The sequence below is a fragment of the Triturus cristatus genome, chromosome 4_1 (genome assembly GCF_964204655.1).
Source record: "Triturus cristatus chromosome 4_1, aTriCri1.1, whole genome shotgun sequence".
NCBI classification, from domain to species: Eukaryota; Metazoa; Chordata; class Amphibia; order Caudata; family Salamandridae; genus Triturus; species Triturus cristatus.
Genome location: NC_140585.1, coordinates 150,730,379 through 150,742,977, shown reverse-complemented (window position 1 = coordinate 150,742,977; position 12,599 = coordinate 150,730,379). Strand labels below are relative to the sequence as shown.

The window sequence follows — 12,599 nt, the reverse complement described above, 5'->3', positions numbered from 1 at the left end:
CCGTTGCGGTAAGTCTTCTTAACTCTTGTCAAATGGTACACGACCGATGGGTATTTAATGGCTCCATTAAGAGTAACTTGCAATTACTCTAATGGGACTACTCGTTCATTGGATCCTGAAAAGAGCATGTCATTAGAGTACATTTTCTTTAAACAAACCGCCTGAACAGGGGCTTGAACCCTGGACCCTCAGATTAAAAGTCTGATGCTCTACCGACTGAGCTATCCAGGCTCTGATACAACAAACCTCAAAATCTCCTAATCAAAATTTGGCAGTGTCCCAACTAACGCTATGTTTCTTAAGATGGTTACCTGAAGAAGGTACCAAATACACTAGAATATAATAATGAATTGATATTTCAAGCATTTGAAATTTCTTCAGTAAATGTAACCTTATTTTTAGTCCTGAAGTTGCTACTATCTCATTTTTTGGCTGACGTCAAATTCATATGTGTTTATTGACATGGTAAAATTAAGGAAGGGCCCAAAATCTTACTTCCGAGTAAATTATATTTTCATCAGTACAGCTGACAATTTCCTCTTCTGCATAGATTACCCAAATTGAACGGTGTCTCTTTAAAATAGACTTCCTTTTACTGACCTTTTTTAGCAAATGATTTTGGTGAAGCAGAAGCATGCATGCATCGCTTATAACTTCTTTAAATAGTTATGAAATAAACAGGGATAAAACTGACTCTGGTGGGATTCGAACCCACAGCCTTTGAATACCTTCTTGACATTCACCTAGAAGTCCAATGCGCTATCCATTGCGCCACAGAGCCAATCTGCTTGAATGAGGTGCACAGATATTCAGAAATGAAATAATGAGCTTTGAGCTGTTGATCAACTTTATAAAGTTCATTGGATACTATAACCATGGCTATATTTTGAATATTGAATTGGGTAAAAGTTATTCACCGTGTCAAACTACATGATACAGTTGGTAAGTCTGCATACAACTTAAGTTTAGTGTATCGTCATCTGATATATGAGACAGATGGGTTTTTCACTTCTCCATGAAAGACGATTTTTTTTAATTTTGGTAATGGAATATCTTATTCATCATGCAGTGGAACACAAAAAGAATGTACAATCAGAATACTTTTTCTTTAAAGTAGCCGACCGCCTGAACAGGGACTTGAACCCTGGACCCTCAGATTAAAAGTCTGATGCTCTACCGACTGAGCTATCCAGGCTCTGCAACACTGCAACTAAAAATCAGCTAAAAATGATGTGGACGCACACCAACCTACACTTTAATTCTTAATATGGTTACATATATTAGCAATCAAATATGTAGAGTTTAATAATTAATTGATATTTCAAGCATTTGAAATTTCAGCAGCACACGTAATCTATTTTAAATCCTGAAATTCGTTCTATCTCATTTTCGGCTGACTTAGAAATCATGTCTCTAAATTGACATTGTGAAATTAGTAAAAGGCCAAATACTATTACTAGGTACTAAATTACATGTCCGGCAGTATAACTGGAAATTTACTCTTGGGCATAGATTATGCAACATTTTCAAAGCAAACAGTGTCTGTTTAAATAGACTTTCTTTCACTGCCGTTTTGGTAAATGTCTCTGGTTATGCAGAAGCAGGCATTGTTTGTTACTGTTTCAATTAGTTATAAGATAAAGGAGGGATAAAACTGACCCAGCTAGTATTCCAACCCAAAGACTTTGAATGCTTTCTCTACATTCGCCTAGAACCCCAAGCCGCTATCCATTGCACCAGAGATCCAACCTGATTCAACAAGGTGAACAGAAATTCTCAAATAAAAAGATGAGCTATCAGCGGTTGACCAACTTTATAAAGTGATTTGGAAACTATAAGCAGGGTTCCATTTTGAACATTGAATTGGGGAAAAGATAATCAACATCTCAAACGACATGATACCGTTGCGGTAAGTCTTCTTAACTCTTGTCAAATGGTACACGACCGATGGGTATTTAATGGCTCCATTAAGAGTAACTTGCAATTACTCTAATGGGACTACTCGTTCATTGGATCCTGAAAAGAGCATGTCATTAGAGTACATTTTCTTTAAACAAACCGCCTGAACAGGGACTTGAACCCTGGACCCTCAGATTAAAAGTCTGATGCTCTACCGACTGAGCTATCCAGGCTCTGATACAGCAAACCTCAAAATCACCTAATCAAAATTTGGCAGTGTCCCAACTAACGCTATGTTTCTTAAGATGGTTACCTGAAGAAGGTACCAAATACACTAGAATATAATAATGAATTGATATTTCAAGCATTTGAAATTTCTTCAGTAAATGTAACCTTATTTTTAGTCCTGAAGTTGCTACTATCTCATTTTTTTGCTGACGTCAAATTCATATGTGTTTATTGACATGGTAAAATTAAGGAAGGGCCCAAAATCTTACTTCCGAGTAAATTATATTTTCATCAGTACAGCTGACAATTTCCTCTTCTGCATAGATTACCCAAATTGAACGGTGTCTCTTTAAAATAGACTTCCTTTTACTGACCTTTTTTAGCAAATGATTTTGGTGAAGCAGAAGCATGCATGCATCGCTTATAACTTCTTTAAATAGTTATGAAATAAACAGGGATAAAACTGACTCTGGTGGGATTCGAACCCACAGCCTTTGAATACCTTCTTGACATTCACCTAGAAGTCCAATGCGCTATCCATTGCGCCACAGAGCCAATCTGCTTGAATGAGGTGCACAGATATTCAGAAATGAAATAATGAGCTTTGAGCTGTTGATCAACTTTATAAAGTTCATTGGATACTATAACCATGGCTATATTTTGAATATTGAATTGGGTAAAAGTTATTCACCGTGTCAAACTACATGATACAGTTGGTAAGTCTGCATACAACTTAAGTTTAGTGTATCGTCATCTGATATATGAGACAGATGGGTTTTTCACTTCTCCATGAAAGACGTTTTTTTTTAATTTTGGTAATGGAATATCTTATTCATCATGCAGTGGAACACAAAAAGAATGTACAATCAGAATACTTTTTCTTTTAATCTGGACCCTCAGATTAAAAGTCTGATGCTCTACCGACTGAGCTATCCAGGCTCTGATACAGCAAACCTCAAAATCACCTAATCAAAATTTGGCAGTGTCCCAACTAACGCTATGTTTCTTAAGATGGTTACCTGAAGAAGGTACCAAATACACTAGAATATAATAATGAATTGATATTTCAAGCATTTGAAATTTCTTCAGTAAATGTAACCTTATTTTTAGTCCTGAAGTTGCTACTATCTCATTTTTTTGCTGACGTCAAATTCATATGTGTTTATTGACATGGTAAAATTAAGGAAGGGCCCAAAATCTTACTTCCGAGTAAATTATATTTTCATCAGTACAGCTGACAATTTCCTCTTCTGCATAGATTACCCAAATTGAACGGTGTCTCTTTAAAATAGACTTCCTTTTACTGACCTTTTTTAGCAAATGATTTTGGTGAAGCAGAAGCATGCATGCATCGCTTATAACTTCTTTAAATAGTTATGAAATAAACAGGGATAAAACTGACTCTGGTGGGATTCGAACCTACAGCCTTTGAATACCTTCTTGACATTCACCTAGAAGTCCAATGCGCTATCCATTGCGCCACAGAGCCAATTTGCTTGAATGAGGTGCACAGATATTCAGAAATGAAATAATGAGCTTTGAGCTGTTGATCAACTTTATAAAGTTCATTGGATACTATAACCATGGCTATATTTTGAATATTGAATTGGGTAAAAGTTATTCACCGTGTCAAACTACATGATACAGTTGGTAAGTCTGCATACAACTTAAGTTTAGTGTATCGTCATCTGATATATGAGACAGATGGGTTTTTCACTTCTCCATGAAAGACGATTTTTTTTAATTTTGGTAATGGAATATCTTATTCATCATGCAGTGGAACACAAAAAGAATGTACAATCAGAATACTTTTTCTTTAAAGTAGCCGACCGCCTGAACAGGGACTTGAACCCTGGACCCTCAGATTAAAAGTCTGATGCTCTACCGACTGAGCTATCCAGGCTCTGCAACACTGCAACTAAAAATCAGCTAAAAATGATGTGGACGCACACCAACCTACACTTTAATTCTTAATATGGTTACATATATTAGCAATCAAATATGTAGAGTTTAATAATTAATTGATATTTCAAGCATTTGAAATTTCAGCAGCACACGTAATCTATTTTAAATCCTGAAATTCGTTCTATCTCATTTTCGGCTGACTTAGAAATCATGTCTCTAAATTGACATTGTGAAATTAGTAAAAGGCCAAATACTATTACTAGGTACTAAATTACATGTCCAGCAGTATAACTGGAAATTTACTCTTGGGCATAGATTATGCAACATTTTCAAAGCAAACAGTGTCTGTTTAAATAGACTTTCTTTCACTGCCGTTTTGGTAAATGTCTCTGGTTATGCAGAAGCAGGCATTGTTTGTTACTGTTTCAATTAGTTATAAGATAAAGGAGGGATAAAACTGACCCAGCTAGTATTCCAACCCAAAGACTTTGAATGCTTTCTCTACATTAGCCTAGAACCCCAAGCCGCTATCCATTGCACCAGAGATCCAACCTGATTCAACAAGGTGAACAGAAATTCTCAAATAAAAAGATGAGCTATCAGCGGTTGACCAACTTTATAAAGTGATTTGGAAACTATAAGCAGGGTTCCATTTTGAACATTGAATTGGGGAAAAGATAATCAACATCTCAAACGACATGATACCGTTGCGGTAAGTCTTCTTAACTCTTGTCAAATGGTACACGACCGATGGGTATTTAATGGCTCCATTAAGAGTAACTTGCAATTACTCTAATGGGACTACTCGTTCATTGGATCCTGAAAAGAGCATGTCATTAGAGTACATTTTCTTTAAACAAACCGCCTGAACAGGGGCTTGAACCCTGGACCCTCAGATTAAAAGTCTGATGCTCTACCGACTGAGCTATCCAGGCTCTGATACAGCAAACCTCAAAATCACCTAATCAAAATTTGGCAGTGTCCCAACTAACGCTATGTTTCTTAAGATGGTTACCTGAAGAAGGTACCAAATACACTAGAATATAATAATGAATTGATATTTCAAGCATTTGAAATTTCTTCAGTAAATGTAACCTTATTTTTAGTCCTGAAGTTGCTACTATCTCATTTTTTTGCTGACGTCAAATTCATATGTGTTTATTGACATGGTAAAATTAAGGAAGGGCCCAAAATCTTACTTCCGAGTAAATTATATTTTCATCAGTACAGCTGACAATTTCCTCTTCTGCATAGATTACCCAAATTGAACGGTGTCTCTTTAAAATAGACTTCCTTTTACTGACCTTTTTTAGCAAATGATTTTGGTGAAGCAGAAGCATGCATGCATCGCTTATAACTTCTTTAAATAGTTATGAAATAAACAGGGATAAAACTGACTCTGGTGGGATTCGAACCCACAGCCTTTGAATATCTTCTTGACATTCACCTAGAAGTCCAATGCGCTATCCATTGCGCCACAGAGCCAATCTGCTTGAATGAGGTGCACAGATATTCAGAAATGAAATAATGAGCTTTGAGCTGTTGATCAACTTTATAAAGTTCATTGGATACTATAACCATGGCTATATTTTGAATATTGAATTGGGTAAAAGTTATTCACCGTGTCAAACTACATGATACAGTTGGTAAGTCTGCATACAACTTAAGTTTAGTGTATCGTCATCTGATATATGAGACAGATGGGTTTTTCACTTCTCCATGAAAGACGTTTTTTTTTTAATTTTGGTAATGGAATATCTTATTCATCATGCAGTGGAACACAAAAAGAATGTACAATCAGAATACTTTTTCTTTAAAGTAGCCGACCGCCTGAACAGGGACTTGAACCCTGGACCCTCAGATTAAAAGTCTGATGCTCTACCGACTGAGCTATCCAGGCTCTGCAACACTGCAACTAAAAATCAGCTAAAAATGATGTGGACGCACACCAACCTACACTTTAATTCTTAATATGGTTACATATATAAGCAATCAAATATGTAGAGTTTAATAATTAATTGATATTTCAAGCATTTGAAATTTCAGCAGCACACGTAATCTATTTTAAATCCTGAAATTCGTTCTATCTCATTTTCGGCTGACTTAGAAATCATGTCTCTAAATTGACATTGTGAAATTAGTAAAAGGCCAAATACTATTACTAGGTACTAAATTACATGTCCAGCAGTATAACTGGAAATTTACTCTTGGGCATAGATTATGCAACATTTTCAAAGCAAACAGTGTCTGTTTAAATAGACTTTCTTTCACTGCCGTTTTGGTAAATGTCTCTGGTTATGCAGAAGCAGGCATTGTTTGTTACTGTTTCAATTAGTTATAAGATAAAGGAGGGATAAAACTGACCCAGCTAGTATTCCAACCCAAAGACTTTGAATGCTTTCTCTACATTAGCCTAGAACCCCAAGCCGCTATCCATTGCACCAGAGATCCAACCTGATTCAACAAGGTGAACAGAAATTCTCAAATAAAAAGATGAGCTATCAGCGGTTGACCAACTTTATAAAGTGATTTGGAAACTATAAGCAGGGTTCCATTTTGAACATTGAATTGGGGAAAAGATAATCAACATCTCAAACGACATGATACCGTTGCGGTAAGTCTTCTTAACTCTTGTCAAATGGTACACGACCGATGGGTATTTAATGGCTCCATTAAGAGTAACTTGCAATTACTCTAATGGGACTACTCGTTCATTGGATCCTGAAAAGAGCATGTCATTAGAGTACATTTTCTTTAAACAAACCGCCTGAACAGGGGCTTGAACCCTGGACCCTCAGATTAAAAGTCTGATGCTCTACCGACTGAGCTATCCAGGCTCTGATACAGCAAACCTCAAAATCACCTAATCAAAATTTGGCAGTGTCCCAACTAACGCTATGTTTCTTAAGATGGTTACCTGAAGAAGGTACCAAATACACTAGAATATAATAATGAATTGATATTTCAAGCATTTGAAATTTCTTCAGTAAATGTAACCTTATTTTTAGTCCTGAAGTTGCTACTATCTCATTTTTTTGCTGACGTCAAATTCATATGTGTTTATTGACATGGTAAAATTAAGGAAGGGCCCAAAATCTTACTTCCGAGTAAATTATATTTTCATCAGTACAGCTGACAATTTCCTCTTCTGCATAGATTACCCAAATTGAACGGTGTCTCTTTAAAATAGACTTCCTTTTACTGACCTTTTTTAGCAAATGATTTTGGTGAAGCAGAAGCATGCATGCATCGCTTATAACTTCTTTAAATAGTTATGAAATAAACAGGGATAAAACTGACTCTGGTGGGATTCGAACCCACAGCCTTTGAATACCTTCTTGACATTCACCTAGAAGTCCAATGCGCTATCCATTGCGCCACAGAGCCAATCTGCTTGAATGAGGTGCACAGATATTCAGAAATGAAATAATGAGCTTTGAGCTGTTGATCAACTTTATAAAGTTCATTGGATACTATAACCATGGCTATATTTTGAATATTGAATTGGGTAAAAGTTATTCACCGTGTCAAACTACATGATACAGTTGGTAAGTCTGCATACAACTTAAGTTTAGTGTATCGTCATCTGATATATGAGACAGATGGGTTTTTCACTTCTCCATGAAAGACGTTTTTTTTTTAATTTTGGTAATGGAATATCTTATTCATCATGCAGTGGAACACAAAAAGAATGTACAATCAGAATACTTTTTCTTTAAAGTAGCCGACCGCCTGAACAGGGACTTGAACCCTGGACCCTCAGATTAAAAGTCTGATGCTCTACCGACTGAGCTATCCAGGCTCTGCAACACTGCAACTAAAAATCTGCTAAAAATGATGTGGACGCACACCAACCTACACTTTAATTCTTAATATGGTTACATATATAAGCAATCAAATATGTAGAGTTTAATAATTAATTGATATTTCAAGCATTTGAAATTTCAGCAGCACACGTAATCTATTTTAAATCCTGAAATTCGTTCTATCTCATTTTCGGCTGACTTAGAAATCATGTCTCTAAATTGACATTGTGAAATTAGTAAAAGGCCAAATACTATTACTAGGTACTAAATTACATGTCCAGCAGTATAACTGGAAATTTACTCTTGGGCATAGATTATGCAACATTTTCAAAGCAAACAGTGTCTGTTTAAATAGACGTTCTTTCACTGCCGTTTTGGTAAATGTCTCTGGTTATGCAGAAGCAGGCATTGTTTGTTACTGTTTCAATTAGTTATAAGATAAAGGAGGGATAAAACTGACCCAGCTAGTATTCCAACCCAAAGACTTTGAATGCTTTCTCTACATTAGCCTAGAACCCCAAGCCGCTATCCATTGCACCAGAGATCCAACCTGATTCAACAAGGTGAACAGAAATTCTCAAATAAAAAGATGAGCTATCAGCGGTTGACCAACTTTATAAAGTGATTTGGAAACTATAAGCAGGGTTCCATTTTGAACATTGAATTGGGGAAAAGATAATCAACATCTCAAACGACATGATACCGTTGCGGTAAGTCTTCTTAACTCTTGTCAAATGGTACACGACCGATGGGTATTTAATGGCTCCATTAAGAGTAACTTGCAATTACTCTAATGGGACTACTCGTTCATTGGATCCTGAAAAGAGCATGTCATTAGAGTACATTTTCTTTAAACAAACCGCCTGAACAGGGGCTTGAACCCTGGACCCTCAGATTAAAAGTCTGATGCTCTACCGACTGAGCTATCCAGGCTCTGATACAACAAACCTCAAAATCACCTAATCAAAATTTGGCAGTGTCCCAACTAACGCTATGTTTCTTAAGATGGTTACCTGAAGAAGGTACCAAATACACTAGAATATAATAATGAATTGATATTTCAAGCATTTGAAATTTCTTCAGTAAATGTAACCTTATTTTTAGTCCTGAAGTTGCTACTATCTCATTTTTTTGCTGACGTCAAATTCATATGTGTTTATTGACATGGTAAAATTAAGGAAGGGCCCAAAATCTTACTTCCGAGTAAATTATATTTTCATCAGTACAGCTGACAATTTCCTCTTCTGCATAGATTACCCAAATTGAACGGTGTCTCTTTAAAATAGACTTCCTTTTACTGACCTTTTTTAGCAAATGATTTTGGTGAAGCAGAAGCATGCATGCATCGCTTATAACTTCTTTAAATAGTTATGAAATAAACAGGGATAAAACTGACTCTGGTGGGATTCGAACCCACAGCCTTTGAATACCTTCTTGACATTCACCTAGAAGTCCAATGCGCTATCCATTGCGCCACAGAGCCAATCTGCTTGAATGAGGTGCACAGATATTCAGAAATGAAATAATGAGCTTTGAGCTGTTGATCAACTTTATAAAGTTCATTGGATACTATAACCATGGCTATATTTTGAATATTGAATTGGGTAAAAGTTATTCACCGTGTCAAACTACATGATACAGTTGGTAAGTCTGCATACAACTTAAGTTTAGTGTATCGTCATCTGATATATGAGACAGATGGGTTTTTCACTTCTCCATGAAAGACGTTTTTTTTTTAATTTTGGTAATGGAATATCTTATTCATCATGCAGTGGAACACAAAAAGAATGTACAATCAGAATACTTTTTCTTTAAAGTAGCCGACCGCCTGAACAGGGACTTGAACCCTGGACCCTCAGATTAAAAGTCTGATGCTCTACCGACTGAGCTATCCAGGCTCTGCAACACTGCAACTAAAAATCAGCTAAAAATGATGTGGACGCACACCAACCTACACTTTAATTCTTAATATGGTTACATATATAAGCAATCAAATATGTAGAGTTTAATAATTAATTGATATTTCAAGCATTTGAAATTTCAGCAGCACACGTAATCTATTTTAAATCCTGAAATTCGTTCTATCTCATTTTCGGCTGACTTAGAAATCATGTCTCTAAATTGACATTGTGAAATTAGTAAAAGGCCAAATACTATTACTAGGTACTAAATTACATGTCCAGCAGTATAACTGGAAATTTACTCTTGGGCATAGATTATGCAACATTTTCAAAGCAAACAGTGTCTGTTTAAATAGACTTTCTTTCACTGCCGTTTTGGTAAATGTCTCTGGTTATGCAGAAGCAGGCATTGTTTGTTACTGTTTCAATTAGTTATAAGATAAAGGAGGGATAAAACTGACCCAGCTAGTATTCCAACCCAAAGACTTTGAATGCTTTCTCTACATTAGCCTAGAACCCCAAGCCGCTATCCATTGCACCAGAGATCCAACCTGATTCAACAAGGTGAACAGAAATTCTCAAATAAAAAGATGAGCTATCAGCGGTTGACCAACTTTATAAAGTGATTTGGAAACTATAAGCAGGGTTCCATTTTGAACATTGAATTGGGGAAAAGATTAGGCCTGGGCGGTAAATTCCGTTCCGCTCGCGGAATTTGCGTAATTTGCGTAATTTCGCGTTCCGCGGAGAACGCGAAATTGCTAAAAAGTCTGCTTTCCGCGATTTCGTGAAATTTTTGCTTGTTCGCGATCTCAAAATGCGTGTTCGCGAGATATTTCTCCCCGAGCACGCAAACAGCAATTGTGAACAGGAAAAAAGCATCGCGAGCAAGCAATTCCGCGTGTTCGCGGAATTTCTGCGTGTTCGCGGAGATTTTTACCGTTTCGCGGAGATTTGCGTAACGCAATTCCGCAAATTCCGCCCACCCCTAGAAAAGATAATCAACATCTCAAACGACATGATACCGTTGCGGTAAGTCTTCTTAACTCTTGTCAAATGGTACACGACCGATGGGTATTTAATGGCTCCATTAAGAGTAACTTGCAATTACTCTAATGGGACTACTCGTTCATTGGATCCTGAAAAGAGCATGTCATTAGAGTACATTTTCTTTAAACAAACCGCCTGAACAGGGGCTTGAACCCTGGACCCTCAGATTAAAAGTCTGATGCTCTACCGACTGAGCTATCCAGGCTCTGATACAGCAAACCTCAAAATCACCTAATCAAAATTTGGCAGTGTCCCAACTAACGCTATGTTTCTTAAGATGGTTACCTGAAGAAGGTACCAAATACACTAGAATATAATAATGAATTGATATTTCAAGCATTTGAAATTTCTTCAGTAAATGTAACCTTATTTTTAGTCCTGAAGTTGCTACTATCTCATTTTTTTGCTGACGTCAAATTCATATGTGTTTATTGACATGGTAAAATTAAGGAAGGGCCCAAAATCTTACTTCCGAGTAAATTATATTTTCATCAGTACAGCTGACAATTTCCTCTTCTGCATAGATTACCCAAATTGAACGGTGTCTCTTTAAAATAGACTTCCTTTTACTGACCTTTTTTAGCAAATGATTTTGGTGAAGCAGAAGCATGCATGCATCGCTTATAACTTCTTTAAATAGTTATGAAATAAACAGGGATAAAACTGACTCTGGTGGGATTCGAACCCACAGCCTTTGAATACCTTCTTGACATTCACCTAGAAGTCCAATGCGCTATCCATTGCGCCACAGAGCCAATCTGCTTGAATGAGGTGCACAGATATTCAGAAATGAAATAATGAGCTTTGAGCTGTTGATCAACTTTATAAAGTTCATTGGATACTATAACCATGGCTATATTTTGAATATTGAATTGGGTAAAAGTTATTCACCGTGTCAAACTACATGATACAGTTGGTAAGTCTGCATACAACTTAAGTTTAGTGTATCGTCATCTGATATATGAGACAGATGGGTTTTTCACTTCTCCATGAAAGACGTTTTTTTTTTAATTTTGGTAATGGAATATCTTATTCATCATGCAGTGGAACACAAAAAGAATGTACAATCAGAATACTTTTTCTTTAAAGTAGCCGACCGCCTGAACAGGGACTTGAACCCTGGACCCTCAGATTAAAAGTCTGATGCTCTACCGACTGAGCTATCCAGGCTCTGCAACACTGCAACTAAAAATCAGCTAAAAATGATGTGGACGCACACCAACCTACACTTTAATTCTTAATATGGTTACATATATAAGCAATCAAATATGTAGAGTTTAATAATTAATTGATATTTCAAGCATTTGAAATTTCAGCAGCACACGTAATCTATTTTAAATCCTGAAATTCGTTCTATCTCATTTTCGGCTGACTTAGAAATCATGTCTCTAAATTGACATTGTGAAATTAGTAAAAGGCCAAATACTATTACTAGGTACTAAATTACATGTCCAGCAGTATAACTGGAAATTTACTCTTGGGCATAGATTATGCAACATTTTCAAAGCAAACAGTGTCTGTTTAAATAGACGTTCTTTCACTGCCGTTTTGGTAAATGTCTCTGGTTATGCAGAAGCAGGCATTGTTTGTTACTGTTTCAATTAGTTATAAGATAAAGGAGGGATAAAACTGACCCAGCTAGTATTCCAACCCAAAGACTTTGAATGCTTTCTCTACATTAGCCTAGAACCCCAAGCCGCTATCCATTGCACCAGAGATCCAACCTGATTCAACAAGGTGAACAGAAATTCTCAAATAAAAAGATGAGCTATCAGCGGTTGACCAACTTTATAAAGTGATTTGGAAACTA

The 12,599-nt window shown here is 36.4% G+C and overlaps 14 non-coding genes across 14 annotated transcripts; all 14 read right to left on the bottom strand.

Annotated features, from left to right (window-relative positions):
- Nucleotides 1–690: 690 nt before the first annotated feature.
- Nucleotides 691–781, bottom strand: TRNAR-UCU (transfer RNA arginine (anticodon UCU)). Its single transcript is given in 2 exon segments — nucleotides 691–726; nucleotides 745–781. It is a non-coding gene; the product is annotated as a tRNA-Arg (tRNA).
- A 341-nt stretch (nucleotides 782–1,122) lies between these two features.
- TRNAK-UUU (transfer RNA lysine (anticodon UUU)) lies at nucleotides 1,123–1,195 on the bottom strand. Its single transcript has one exon. It is a non-coding gene; the product is annotated as a tRNA-Lys (tRNA).
- An 864-nt stretch (nucleotides 1,196–2,059) lies between these two features.
- On the bottom strand, nucleotides 2,060–2,132 carry TRNAK-UUU (transfer RNA lysine (anticodon UUU)). Its single transcript has one exon. It is a non-coding gene; the product is annotated as a tRNA-Lys (tRNA).
- A 459-nt stretch (nucleotides 2,133–2,591) lies between these two features.
- Nucleotides 2,592–2,682, bottom strand: TRNAR-UCU (transfer RNA arginine (anticodon UCU)). The gene is given in 2 exon segments: nucleotides 2,592–2,627; nucleotides 2,646–2,682. It is a non-coding gene; the product is annotated as a tRNA-Arg (tRNA).
- Nucleotides 2,683–3,525: 843 nt separating this feature from the next.
- On the bottom strand, nucleotides 3,526–3,616 carry TRNAR-UCU (transfer RNA arginine (anticodon UCU)). Its single transcript is given in 2 exon segments — nucleotides 3,526–3,561; nucleotides 3,580–3,616. It is a non-coding gene; the product is annotated as a tRNA-Arg (tRNA).
- A 341-nt stretch (nucleotides 3,617–3,957) lies between these two features.
- On the bottom strand, nucleotides 3,958–4,030 carry TRNAK-UUU (transfer RNA lysine (anticodon UUU)). Its single transcript has one exon. It is a non-coding gene; the product is annotated as a tRNA-Lys (tRNA).
- A 1,396-nt stretch (nucleotides 4,031–5,426) lies between these two features.
- TRNAR-UCU (transfer RNA arginine (anticodon UCU)) lies at nucleotides 5,427–5,517 on the bottom strand. The gene is given in 2 exon segments: nucleotides 5,427–5,462; nucleotides 5,481–5,517. It is a non-coding gene; the product is annotated as a tRNA-Arg (tRNA).
- A 342-nt stretch (nucleotides 5,518–5,859) lies between these two features.
- On the bottom strand, nucleotides 5,860–5,932 carry TRNAK-UUU (transfer RNA lysine (anticodon UUU)). The gene has a single exon. It is a non-coding gene; the product is annotated as a tRNA-Lys (tRNA).
- Nucleotides 5,933–7,328: 1,396 nt separating this feature from the next.
- On the bottom strand, nucleotides 7,329–7,419 carry TRNAR-UCU (transfer RNA arginine (anticodon UCU)). Its single transcript is given in 2 exon segments — nucleotides 7,329–7,364; nucleotides 7,383–7,419. It is a non-coding gene; the product is annotated as a tRNA-Arg (tRNA).
- Nucleotides 7,420–7,761: 342 nt separating this feature from the next.
- TRNAK-UUU (transfer RNA lysine (anticodon UUU)) lies at nucleotides 7,762–7,834 on the bottom strand. The gene has a single exon. It is a non-coding gene; the product is annotated as a tRNA-Lys (tRNA).
- Nucleotides 7,835–9,230: 1,396 nt separating this feature from the next.
- TRNAR-UCU (transfer RNA arginine (anticodon UCU)) lies at nucleotides 9,231–9,321 on the bottom strand. The gene is given in 2 exon segments: nucleotides 9,231–9,266; nucleotides 9,285–9,321. It is a non-coding gene; the product is annotated as a tRNA-Arg (tRNA).
- A 342-nt stretch (nucleotides 9,322–9,663) lies between these two features.
- On the bottom strand, nucleotides 9,664–9,736 carry TRNAK-UUU (transfer RNA lysine (anticodon UUU)). The gene has a single exon. It is a non-coding gene; the product is annotated as a tRNA-Lys (tRNA).
- A 1,717-nt stretch (nucleotides 9,737–11,453) lies between these two features.
- On the bottom strand, nucleotides 11,454–11,544 carry TRNAR-UCU (transfer RNA arginine (anticodon UCU)). Its single transcript is given in 2 exon segments — nucleotides 11,454–11,489; nucleotides 11,508–11,544. It is a non-coding gene; the product is annotated as a tRNA-Arg (tRNA).
- A 342-nt stretch (nucleotides 11,545–11,886) lies between these two features.
- TRNAK-UUU (transfer RNA lysine (anticodon UUU)) lies at nucleotides 11,887–11,959 on the bottom strand. The gene has a single exon. It is a non-coding gene; the product is annotated as a tRNA-Lys (tRNA).
- Between the last annotated feature and the right edge of the window lie 640 nt (nucleotides 11,960–12,599).